A 13,474-nucleotide genomic window follows, 5' to 3' on the forward strand; every position below is an offset into this window, starting at 1 on the left:
CCACACACCACAACTGGAGAGTAGCCCCTGCTTTCCACAAATAGAGAAAGCCTATGCAGCAATAGAGACCAGGCACAGTCAAAAATAAATAATAAATAAAATTATATTAAAAAAAATAGTGCAGTCTTGGGGCAGGGTTCCGGTTCCCCCCTCAAGGGATACACATAACAGTATCTTTGAGCTTTTATAGAACCGAAGCCCCCAACAAATGGAGTTATCATTCCTCATTCTAGAGAAGACCACTTGAGGCCATATTAAAGGAACCAGAGAAGCTGATCAAGAGATTACTTGAAGCCAGATTAAAGGAGTGTAGGCCCTGCACACAGCCTGATCTTATCAGCAATGCCAACCTTGAACTATTGCTATAAAACTTCTCGTCAAATCCTCCCAGACTGGGAGACACAGTTTTCAAGGGCAGGAGTCTACCCTGTCCCCCTTTGCCTGGCAAAGAAATTAAGCTACTCTTTTCTACTTCACCCAAAACTCTGTCTCTTACATTTGATTCCCCACTCGTGCACAGAGGCCAAGTTTTCAGTATCAGTATCCCAGAAACCAGAGCTGATCCCTCACATATAAAAGTCAAAGCCTGGCCATTATAACCTATCCCGGAAGCAGAACATAGAGGCACATCCTGAGACCTAAGACTTCCCCAAGCCTCCTCAAATGCTCACCAACTCAGGACTTTGCTGCTGCCAGTATACATTCTGGGGTGCACACCCACTTAGATCCCAATAGAGTTCCTCAGGCTGTGAAGGGACCTTCATTCATTCAGGGGATTATTCAACCTTGTCTTCCAAACCCAGGTGGGCTTGAGATTCCTATGTGACAGGTTTAGGGCAAATAGCCTTTTTAAAGGGCACATACTTTCTCTTGTCATAGCTGGGACTTTCCCAGTCCTTGTGCTCCAGCCCCGCCAACTAAAGCATTGTGCATTTGGGGAAACAGAGGCAAATAGTGGGGTAAGGGGCTGTCCAACTAATAATTAAATGTTTGATTTTCCATTTAGCATTGATTCTTCTGTGTGTAGAAGAATCTTTACAGAGAAGATGGAGATTGAGATGAGATGAGATTGCTAGAACCAGAAGAGAATTGGTAGAAACATACAACCCCACAACAAAGGATTTAGTCCCTTTCCAGCAAAGAGAATCCCCTATCCTATCTTTGAATTCCATTTCAGTGCAGTAAAGGAAGGGTTTTGTTCGTGCATGTTAAGGCACCTAAGTCATGTCCAACTCTTTGCTACTCTGATGAGCTTGAGCCTGACAGGCTCCTCTCCCCATGGGATTCTCCAGGCAAGAATTCTGAAATGTGTTGCCATGCCCTCCTCCAGGGGATCTCCCCAGTCCAGAGATCAAACCCATGTCTTTTATGTCTCCCAGGTCTTTTACGTCTTTTGCATTGGCTGGAGGGTTCTTTACCAATAGTGCCACCTGGGAGCCCCAAAGGAAGGGTTACAAAATATTTTCTATGAGGAGGGGATTGGGTCTGACAGTGGTGAGAAGTACTGCTGTGTATTACTTAATCTGCCAAAGCATTCTGCTCTGTAAGAAAGCCCATTTAACAAAGGAAAGTTGGAATTAGATTGTGATGCAGGATAAACCAACTGGAGGTGGAAGAAAGAAAAAGAACTGGGCACACATTAAATATTTAGCTGAATTAGAAGAGCTGAGTTAGCAGAAGCCCAGGTCTTAGCACAGGTAACTCACAAGATCACATTTCCATCAATTAGATGTAGGGGTTGTCAATTCTCAAGGAAAAGGGAGAGAGTGTAGCAAGATTTCTAGTTTATCATTATGGCTGAAATCAAACCATCTTATCATTTTATTCTTACAAGGAGATAAGAATACTCATCCAAATTAGCATTACTGTTACCTAAAGTGGAATCTGGCTGCTTGCTACTCTAAAGCCAATAAAGAGGCAAGGTTGGTAGAAAGGAAAGTTTTCTTTATTTTGTAGGCTGGCTATTGAGGAGTGGGTGGGGAGGGGAGGACAGACTCCCATCCCAAGGCTGACTCTCCCTCCTCCCAATAATCAGGGGGCAAGAGCATTTATAGACAGAGAAAGGAGGCTATATACAGAAACTGCATAGTCAGCTGACAGTCATCTTGAAACTGGTCATGTGTCTATCAGTATCATCTTGATTGTTCTAAGTACAGTTCATCTTCAGTTCCAGATTTCTTTCCCATTTCTTTGGGGCCAGTTCTCGGAATTGTGGCAGCTTATGTCATGGCTACAGTCTTGTTCCCATTTCTTTGAGGCCATTTCTTAGAACTGTGGCAGGTTAAGTCACGGCTACAGTCTGGTCATCACATAGTTAATTTCTTCCACGTGGTGGGTGTTTCAGTATCTATAAAACAGCTCAAAGGACATAGCTTAGAATATATTCCGCAGCCCTTAAGGAGGAACTAAAGGTCCTTGAATTTGCTTAATGACTAAATTATTATTATTTTGTCCTATTTACTTGTTTTCCTTTGCTTCTGCATTTTCTCATTTCTCTGATTAAATGTGTTCTTTGACTAAAGTTTTTCTACAGAAAAAAAAGGCAGGCAGAGGACATGGAATGGGGGTAGGGGAAGAACCAAAAGGTCTGGTTCTTTCTATTACTTGTAAAGCAGTTGTCTTGATGAATATAATTCATCCCTCTTGACCATATAACTGATATTCAAGAAGGAATGAAACCATAAATACCCAAAGAAATGAATGAATGCATGATAACACAAGTACTGAAGACTACTAGGATAAGAATAAATGGTTGTTCAGGTGGTTAAGGGTCAGGGGAACCCTTAATGACCTGAGCTGAGCAGAATCTGGAGTGTGCCTGCATGGGTCCTAGGTCTGAGCCCACTCCCCTCACTTGTAACTGCACCCTCAACAGGTCACAGGTGAGTTGCTCCCAAGGGAACAGTACTCAGGTGAAGGACTTTCCCATGCCAGGGCCCTTCTGCCATCACTGGCAGCCAGAAGCCAACTCCAATGCCCCCTGGAAGCCTACCTGTCAGCAGGGGCAGGTTAGCCGTTCATCTCTCAAAATCCTCTCTCCTGGGCCTCATTGCCTCGAGGCTTTGCCAGTTAATGAATGCAGCAGGTACGCCTGTTGCAGCTATCCTTTTGCCAGGTGTTGGAGATAGGTGGTGAGCAAAGCAGACCGGTGCCTGGTCTCATGGAGCTCACAGATGACAGAGACCAGTTGCTGGAGGAAAAAACAAGCATGTAAATAGTATGTGATTATAATAAGACATAAATGCTATTAAGGATGGAATGAGGAGGAGTGCTTCAAAAAACGTCCATGGAAAGCAATGCCCGAGCTAAGAGTTGAAGGTTGGGAAGGCATTCCCTGGGGGAAGTGGAAGGGAAGCAGGTGGTGGAGAGTTATCAGGAGCAGGACTAGCACATGCAAAGGCCCTGGGGTGAGACTGCACCAGAAACATCTGCTCCACAGGCCAGCACGGAGGAGTGAGGAACACGAGAGGGGGGCAATGTGAGGCTTCTAAGAGCGATAAAAAGCCTTGCAAAGATGGGGCGGGGTGGGGGGGGGGAGGAACATGAGAGGGGGGCAATATGAGGCTTCTAAGAGCGATAAAAAGCCTTGCAAAGATTGGGGGGGGGGGAGCGGGAAGGAACATGAGAGGAGGGCAATGCAAGGTTTCTAAGAGTGATAAACAGCCATGCAAAGATGGGGCGGGGGGAGTTGGGGGGGGGGGGCCACTGACAGTTTCACATTTTGAAACAATCATCCTGTCTGCAGACTGGAGAAAGATGGCTAAAGGGCCAAATAGAAAGCTGGGAGATCAATTAGAAAGCCATGGTCACAGGAGTCTGGCACTTGGAGCATGTGATTGTGGAAGTGAAGAGGAGTGGACAGACTCCAGAGATATTTCGGAGGAAAAACTGGCAGGACTGCCAGTCTGAGAAGCAAATTCTCACTAAAATACAAAGAACTGAGTGTCTGGCCTTCTACCTTTCAGATCCAGGGGCTCTGAAAGTCCAGCCTTCAGTTAGTGTCGCTCATTGTGCACCCCTCACACTGACCAGCCAGACTCTGGCCAGCAATCTTGCTGGAGGGGGAAGTCACTGCTTAAGGAAAGTTCCAACTGTGGGAAGCATCTTTCTTACTGCAAGCTGAATGCCTCCCATCTCTTGGGTCTCCTGTGGTCTCCAGATATTGAGGAAAACTGGCAAGTACCATTCTCCCCACACACCTTCCAAACCCAGCCAGTCTCTGGGGTCCCTGTACTAACGAATGGCCTTAGGCAGACCACATCTGGTGTCTGAACCCCAGTCTCCTGAATGAAGACTTGGAGGAGCAGCTGGCCCCCAGCAGGATAGGGGATCACCATAGCTGGCATTGTTTATAAATATCTGGTACACAGAACAGCTCTTGGGAAGCAAAAATGCAGGCTGATCCCCTGAACATCACTTGGCTGGCTCAATTGCTAGACCCTGGGTGTAAATCTCCTCACCCTTAAGGAATATCCTCAAAGTCTTCAAGTAAAGGAGCAAACTCCTTGGAGATTCTGGAATGCTCCTCCCCTGGCTCTGGCCCTGGCCCTGCCTCAGCCTGAGTCAACTCTGAGAAACAACAGCAGGAACAAGGATGCCAGAGAAGCCAGGAACAATGAGGGTAGTGTGAGGAAAGGCAGCCTCAGGCAATTTAATTAACTTCTCTAAACCTTAATGGTCTTAGTCTAAAATTGAGATAATGATAGTACCTACCTCAAAGATTTGTTTTGAGGATTAGATGATAATCCACCCCAAATGCCTGGCACGTTCAGCATTTTCCATAAATGCGTGCATGCATGCTAAGTCACTTCAGTCATGTCTGATTCTTTGCAACCCTATTGACTGTAGCCAGCCTGGCTCGTCTGTCCATGGGATTCTCCAGGCAAGAATACTGGAGTGGGTTGCCATGCCCTCCTCCAGGGCATCTTCCCAACCCAGAGATGGAGTCCGTGTCTCTTACATCTCCTGCATTAGCAGGCAGGTTCTTTACCACTAGAGCCACCTGGGAAGCCCTTTCCCTAAATATTGCCTGATAATTATTTGCTACAGTGAAAACCTAGAGATGGGGATTATAACCCCTCTGTCTGTGGTGACATTGAAGCTCAGAGGAATCAGTTAACAAGTCAAAAGTCACCTGCTAGACAGTGGCAGACTCAAAGGCAGTCAGGGCCCTTGTCTGTGCTGCCAAGGAGTGAGTGGCATAGGATGATGACAGAGCCTGGGTAGAGGGACATTAAGTGCCCCTCCCCCCAGAGCATTCCCCATTCTGAGAGTCTCAGGAGAAATCCCTGTCTCACCTTCCTAGTTGCCATGATTTTCTCTCTTAGAAACAAACAACAGCAACCACCATTAGTCCACAGTTTGCCAGGCGCCAGCCATTCAAGCACTTTACATATACTAGCTCTTCAATCTCATCACAACCCTGAAGAAGGCAGTATTATTATTCTCATGTTAGAGATGGAGAAGGCAAGGTCCAGAGAGGTGAAGTAACTTGCCCACAGACACACAGCTAGTCAGTAGCAAGCAGTGCTTGGATTCAGACCAGGCAATCTGACACCAAAGGCTGGAATTTTTTAGTAATTTCAAATCCACAGAAAAAAAATGAAAGAATATTTAAAAGAACCTGTATATACCAACTACTAACACCTTAGTTTGTTTTTGCTTTATCATTCTCTCTCTCTCTCTCAACTATTGAATATTTGGGAGTATATTGCTGACATGTCCATTTATCCCTTTTCAGCACACATGAAAATCCTAAGAATAATAACATTCACTTACACACCCAAAATATGATTATCTAAATCAGAAAGTTTAACATCAATACAAAATGGTATCCTCTATTCTACAGATCTTATTAAAATTTCACAAAGTTCCCAACAATATTCTTCTTGGCTACTTTTTTTTTTTTGGTGCAGAATTTTCATATCTCTTTAATTTCTTTTAATATGAAATGATTTCTTGGCCTTTCCTTGTCTTTTATTATACTGACATTTTTAAATAGTGTAGCGTGGAATTTTTTGGCTCAGAATTTCCCTTATTTGGGTCTTTCTAATGTTTTCTCATAATAAAATTCAGAGCATGCGTTTTAGTTAGGAATCCTTGGACATGATATTTTCTCAACGCATGATTTCAGGAAGCACATGATGCTCAATTGCCCCTTTTTTTGTGCTGTTACTTTGATGATTTGGTTAAGGCAATACCTGCCAGCTTTCTCCACTCAGCTTTTTTTCCCATTGTAATTGATAAGTAACTTGTGGGGAGATGCTTTCAAAGTATGTAAGTGGCTGGGTACCACCAAACTTTCACCCATCCCTTTAGCATCCATTCTTGCTTCTTACCTGAATCATCAGCTGTGGTCAAGATGCCCTGTCATTTCTATCACTCCTTTCACACCTGTGAGTTGAGCTTCTACTGTAGCTGCTTTTCTTTTTTCCCCCCATCTAATCACATATTACCAGTAGGAACTCAGGGATTATTATTTTTTCATATCCAATAATCTATCACTATTACCATTCATTTTGATGCTCAAATGGTCCTAATCTAGCACAAGAATGTTCCAGGCTCATCTTGTATTTTCCCTATCCTAGCCCTTGGGTTCTCTTTCTCCAAGGAATGCAGTTTCCTCTAGAGGAGAATGGCATTTAGAAACCATAGTCTGAGTCCAAGTGTGCTCATTTGATGCTGGAGTGACACAGGTTCTATTTAAAAGCCATGCTTCTAACCACAGTATGCTCCTCTTGCACTCATGCTGTGCAGCTGCCCAGACTCTACTCTCATAGTCTAAGTTGTCTACTTAGACTACCAGCAGTCAAGCTTATGGTAAAACTGCAGAGTATGTTCATCACCATGGCTTGCATTTAGGGACCTGTTTCTGGCTTGGTTTTTCCTGGCCCTGTCTTTCTTCTTTGCTCCTTTTCAACACAGGCTACACTGTTATTTTAACCAGCCCATCATCCTATCACCAAAGACAGTCAAAGATATGCCTCAAAGCTCCTGTTGGCCTTGCTCTGGCCAAGGGACAGGTCATTAAGAAGACATTAAGAGACTGAGTGGGCACAATGTGAAGAAAAAAAGAGAATAAGAAAATGAATACTCATTGCCAACTCCAGTGTGGGTGTGGAGCTTTCACCTTAGGTGTGTAGACTGCAAACTCTCCAGAAATTAGTTTTTGTCCTAGAGGGATGTGCATGTTATCCAGTAGCTACACACTAAGAAGAATATCTCACCTAGAGGGAAGTCCTTAACCAGGGTAAAACTAGGAGCTCCCAATCTCACCCCAGACCAGCACACTTGAGGTCCGCCCTCCAGGTCTCCCAAGGGTTACTCCAGACATACATGGTCCAATACAGTAGCCATTAGTCTTATGTGGCTATTTCTATTTTAATTTTTTAAACTTTAAATTTGATTTAACATGTAGATTCTCAGTCATACCAGCTGTATTTGCAACACTGTCCATCTAGTCAAGGCTATGATTTTTCCAGTGGTCATGTATGGATGTGAGAGTTGGACTGTGAAGAAAGCTGAGCACTGAAAAATTGATAGTTTTGAACTGTGGTATTGGAGAAGACTCTTGAGAGTCCCTTGAACTGCAAGGAGATCCAACCAGTCCATCCTAAAGGAGACCAGCCCTGGGTGTTCATTGGAAGGACTGATGCTAAAGCTGAAACTCCAGTACTTTGGCCACCTCATGGGAAGAGTTTACTCATTGGAAAAGACCCTGATGCTGGGAGGGATTGGCGGCAGGAGGAGAAGGGGACGACAGAGGATGAGATGGCTGAATGGCATCACCAATTCGATGGACATGAGTCTGAGTGAACTCCAGGAGTTGGTGATGGACAGGGAGGCCTGGCATGCTGTGATTCATGGGGTCACAAAGAGTTGGACATGACTGAATGACTGAACTGAACACAGATATAGAACCTTCCCTACACCCGACCTCCACCACCCCTCCATGACACACTCTCATCACAGGTTGTCTGATTGGACAGGACTGTTCTAGGCCAAGCAACTCAGCCAGATAAGAGAACCACATGTGGACCCTGAGGGGATCGAGTCCTGTAGGTCAGGAAGTGCTTTCCTCACTGCATGTGGAACATTGTGGAGATTTGAAGGCATACATCCTCCTATAACGGCCACCACCCTGAGGACAAGAGAAGCAGCAGCCTTCAGACAATGGTAGGGAGCTTGGTAATCTAGCCAGGTGAATCCCTACATCGGCCTCTGTTTTAATGAACTTTGTCACACAGAGAAAAGCTGGTTGTTTGGTGAGAGAATCTGCAGTGCTGGTCTTATGGGGGTAGAATTTCATTCGCACATCCAACATCACGGACAAGTACCTTCAGCATCACCTCTTTCAGCTCTCGACTCCAATGTCACTCAAGGGGGGCTTCCTTGGTCTCCTGGTTGAAAGTAGCAGTCCCAGCCCATCCTTCACATCTTCTATCTTTTGTCCTGCTTTGCTTTTCTTCTTAGCACTGGTCACTCTCAGACTCTCAATACAAGATTTTTCTAACTTGTTTCTTGTCTGGTTTTTGTATGAAAACCCCATTGCAATAGGGGTTTTCATGTGTTTTGCCCACTTTTGTGTTCCTGGCACCAAGAGGAAGTCTTTGCACATGACAGCCACATGACAGCTGTGTGCTGGGAAGTGAAAGTACCACGTGTGATCCACCTTTATGAGCCCCAGGCAAGCCCTTGCAGAACCAGCGGGAGATGAATAAGGAGTGCAGTATTCTTTGAGAGTAAATACTATCCAACAAAACTACCCCTAAGTCCTCAAGTGAACCATCTTCGTTCTCCCTACCACCTTGGCCTCCCCATGAGTGCACATACACACACACATATGTGGGCACACACACTTTCGGACTTATCCTGTACTGTTCTCTATTCCAAGGATGTCTTTCTCCAGCAAATGCTAATCTTTCCAGCAAACTCTTATTTCCCTTTCAGCTCTCAGATGCTGCCATTTCTGGAAAGTCAGCTCAAACTCCCACAGGCTGGCTCAGGACTCCAGAACCCAGGACACAGTATATGGCCTTGTACTCATTCAACCACTTAGAACTTCCTGTTACCACATCTGCCTCCCTTCCTAAGCCAAGCTTCCCTTGACCAGTTTGTTTTTTATTCATGAAGTCTTTGCTAAATCTATTCTAATTATGAGTAAATTTTATATTTCTGTAGCATTCTCCATAGCCACCCCTCCTGAAACAGGAGGAAAGAGGGCAAGGCACAACCTCTAGAAGACTGACATAGCCATGAAACATGACAAAATCTGGTTAGAATCAACCAGGTCCATGACAGTGGAAGCTTTGACTCCCAGTGAACCTTGAACCTCATCACACTCTCATTGCAATACATTATTGTGTGCAATACACACCCATCATGACAGTTCTGAAGGCGAAGTGAAAGTGTTAGTCACTTAGTCATGTTCAACTCTTTGCGACCCCATAGACTGTAGCCTACTTGGAATTCTCCAGGCAAGAATACTGGAGTGGGTAGCCATTCCCTTCTCCAGGGGAATCTTCCCAACCCAGGGATCGAACCTGGGTCTCCTGCATTGCAAGCAGATTCTTTACCATCTGAGCCAGCAGGAAAGCCCTTCAAGACAGTTCTGAGGCCAATCATAAAAGGCCAAAAAGCAGGCGGTGGCCTGATTCCTGGAAATCTCCACCCCTTCCTCAAAATAATTGGAATATTCCTGCCACTCATCAGCCTATGAGATTACCCAGTCCATAAAAACTAACCCTACCATGTTTTGGGTCTCTCTCACCTTCAGAGATGGCCCACATTCTGTAGAGCATGTTTCTTTCTAAATCTTACCTATCTTCCTATCATTTGTCTCTCACTAAATTCTTTTTTTTTTTTTAATTTATTTATTTTCTCACTAAATTCTTTATGCAATGAGACATCAAGAACCTCAAATTCTCCAGAACACCCTCAACACCTTGCAAATGTCATTTAGTGCGTACAGTGCCTGGTTCATGCTTAGCCGGTCTTTTACTCCTGTGTAAAACCTGAATGACTGAGACATCTGTCTGACTTCACACTCTTTCCCTGATACTCAGGTTCCAAAATGTCCTATAACAAGCCTTGGGCAAAGCCAAAGCACTCATTTCCCATATCTCAATATAATGCTTTCTTTACACATTCAACAAATGGTGGTCAGATAAAAGGCTCTTTTCATAATAGAAAATGTTGCTTATTCCTTGCAAATTAATAAATAGGCCAGTGCCTGTTCCTTGTCTCTGAGCTAACTGTTAGGCTAAAAATAAATATATAACATATAGCATTTTTTATAGGATATTAAGATCTGAGATCCCATTCATTCATTTGCTCACTCAACCATTAAACATAGATAAGCCATCTGTTTATTATCATTAGCAATAATTATACTAGTCTTGTGAAGACCAGTCACAGTTCTTGCAGTCAGATAGCTTGCAGTCTAGAGAGATAAAGGATGTAAATAAAAGAATATAAATACAGAAGAGAATGAGATTAACGGAGATAAAGGCTGTAAAATGAAATTAAGGTGTCTGAGAAAAGACTATTTCTTGTTTTTTTTTTTTGGTTTCTTTTTTTAAATTTAAATTTATTTATTTTAATTGGAGGCTAATTACAATATTGTATTGGTTTTGCCATACATCAACATGAATCTGCCACGGGTGTACACGTGTTCCCCATCCTGAACCCCCCTCCCACCTCCCTCCCCATACCATCCCTCTGGGTCATCCCAGTGCACCAGCCCCAAAGGATATGTTTGCTACAGAGCCTTGGAAGGAGAGCCAGTTGTATGATGGACAGTACAATGTTAAAGGGAAGAGTGAGATGTTTATTTTAAGTGATGGGAATTCAACAGAGAAACTTAAGATATCCAAAGAGGTGTATTGTCCTCTGCCCTTTCCTTAAGAGATAATTTAATGACTCTTCTTTGGGATGTGGACTAAGAATGCTGCTTGACATATCAGTAAACAAAGGATATTGCAGCCATCAGACACTACACCCACCCCCAGCAATGTACCTTGATGTACTCAGGATGAGAAAACCCAGGATGCTGGCCCCAGCGAGCTGAGGTACACATCAAGGGAATGATTTCAGTGAGCCCAAGTTCTTGCATCTTCCCACACTTAGAGAAGTGCTAAATGCATGATTAATTAACAGTAATCTTTTTATGTTCCAACTACCTGGACTTTGTTGTAAAAACACGTATAGATCATAGCTCCTCCCTTACCTCTTCAGAGCAATCTCACAGAGCAATCTGAGTGGCTGGGTTTATGTTCTCAGAATGTTTGCTGAATAACACATAATTCTCAAGTTTTAGATTATGTATTTTTTTCATTCCACAAGGGCATCACTCAGCAAAGCTCCCAGTCTCCTAGAAGACTTGGACAAGGGCAAGACAAGGGTGGAAACGAAACAGAAGGGAAAGTGGCAGGGCGCAACCTTTAAAAGAATGACACATAGCCATAGGACATGACAAAAGCTGGTTAGAACCAAATAGGTCCAAGATGGTGGAAGACTTGACTTCCAGTGGACCTTGAGCCTCATCATATGCTCACTGTAATACCCACAAGCACCATAGTTCCAAGGCTAAACACAAAAGGCCAAAAAGTGGGTAGTGGCCCAATTCCTGGAAATCTCCACCCCTTCCCTTAAATAATTGAAATAATCCTCTCAATTACTGGCCTGTGAAATTACCCAGCGCATAAAACTAACCACATCGTATTTTGGGACCTCTCACTTTCTGAGATGGCCCACACTCTACGGAGTGTGTTTCTCTCTAAATAAATCCATATCTTACTCACCACTTTGTCTCTCATTGAATTCTTTCTGTGATGAGACATCAAGAACTTCCAATTCACTGGGAACAGAGAGAAGAGGCATAGTCTGAAAACAGACCCCACTCTCAATATTTTAATATATCTCCTTACAGAAACGATCACAGGAAAAAACAAATTCCCTGTTGTTTTTTTTCTAAACTCTGAAATAAGAATATAAAATTCCACCCCCCAACCCCGCAAAGGCCTATGATAATGGATTCCTCCAACTTTGACATAACTTTTAAATATTGAAACAACTTCTTCGTAAGATAAATGAATATTATAAAGTTTAATTTCTGGGCAAATACATAAATAAAGTCCCATGAGTTTTTGTGAAATGACATGCAACATGTAACCTTAAAAATAACAGCAAATCACAGAATCTCAAAGAGCAAACAAACAAATACATAGGCTGCAAGAGTGGACCCCAATGAGGATAGACAGATAAATAAACCAGTAGGCTAACAAAAGTAGTAGGGAAAATGTGCATTGATTTTTTTTGCTTCTGGTGGATATGGCTGGTTAATAATCATTTGCATTGTAAATATTTTTGTTTCTGCACTAAGTGTCTGCTTCTTGCCACTGTGGAGTCTCTGCTCACCTGCATGCTTGCATGCTGGGGCTAAGGTGAATACTTTCTCCTCTTTGTTTGCCTGCCTTGTCCTGTTGAATAATTCACTGCTTGATGCAGGAATTTCCAGGGATGCAGAACTGGGAGCTGGGAGCAGTGGTAAAGCCCAGGAATGCCAACTTCTTGCCTCTAACTACAGCTCCTGCCCAGTGCTAATCTCAGGCCCTAGCCCAGGGGGCAGCCACTCCCCAGTATTCTATTTGAACACAAGCAGTCTTACAAGCCTCAGAGCTTGGCCTTCCCACCTCCACTCCCCTCCCCATGCTCCTGCCAGCCTCATATAGTGTGAAATGCCTTAAAAATTAGAACAATTTATAGGGAATCATGTTGACAGACAGGAAAGGCTGTCAAAAGCAACAACAACAAGAAGAAATCGTGCAGAGTATGCTAAGTCCCCAGCACCACCAACTGCATATGCAGAACAGAAAGAGTCTTCAGTGAAATTTGGGAATATGCCTTTTATGTTTCAGTTAAACACATGAGGATGTGCTGAAATGTCTGCACCTCTCACCTGGACAGGTCAGTCAGAGAGGGATCAGGTGACACCTGGGCACCAGAATTTAAATCAGGACTTCTGTTGAAGAAGCATTTGCCAACAGCTGGCTGAGTGCCAAGCTGGGGACTGTATGGAGATGCAACGATGAATCCTTGGGAACTTCCCAGCCTACTGGGGAAGAGGCAAGAAGACAGGCAAGCACCAAACATTGGGGTCAGGTATAGGGTCAGAGGAATGTACGAGAGGTCTGAGGGTCACAGTGGAATCACAGAGTGGTGGACAGAGAGGGCAGTACCTTGAGATGAATGGGGGAGAAAGAAGGGCACATGCTTTGCAGTGTGGGTGGAGCCCAGAGCTCAGAGCAAGAAGAGAAGGAAACTGAGAGGCAGGTTGGAGGCTAGATCATGGACAGCCTCTGATACCCAGCTAGTGACCACCATGGAAAGCCGATGCAAAGCAGTGATCAGAAAGGTCTAACTCACAGAGATCTATGATCATGGTGTCCCTAAAAAAGAAGCAGATGAGAAGCCT

At 43.9% G+C, this 13,474-nt stretch overlaps 1 long non-coding RNA gene across 2 annotated transcripts in view; it reads right to left on the reverse strand.

Moving 5' to 3' along the window:
* Positions 1-1,927: 1,927 nt before the first annotated feature.
* The window catches only part of LOC138434047 (uncharacterized), a 74,324-nt gene continuing 62,777 nt past the window's right edge, over positions 1,928-13,474 (reverse strand). Inside the window, exons 3-5 of one of the 2 annotated variants that reach the window (XR_011254620.1) lie at positions 11,802-11,857; positions 2,993-3,190; positions 1,928-2,347 (exon numbers count right to left, since the gene is read on the reverse strand). This is a non-coding gene — a long non-coding RNA (uncharacterized lncRNA). The remainder of the gene's footprint in view (positions 2,348-2,992; positions 3,191-11,801; positions 11,858-13,474) is intronic. The other variant, XR_011254619.1, reaches the window with a different exon arrangement.

The sequence above is a fragment of the Ovis canadensis genome, chromosome 2, assembly GCF_042477335.2.
Source record: "Ovis canadensis isolate MfBH-ARS-UI-01 breed Bighorn chromosome 2, ARS-UI_OviCan_v2, whole genome shotgun sequence".
In the NCBI taxonomy this organism is placed as follows: Eukaryota; Metazoa; Chordata; class Mammalia; order Artiodactyla; family Bovidae; genus Ovis; species Ovis canadensis.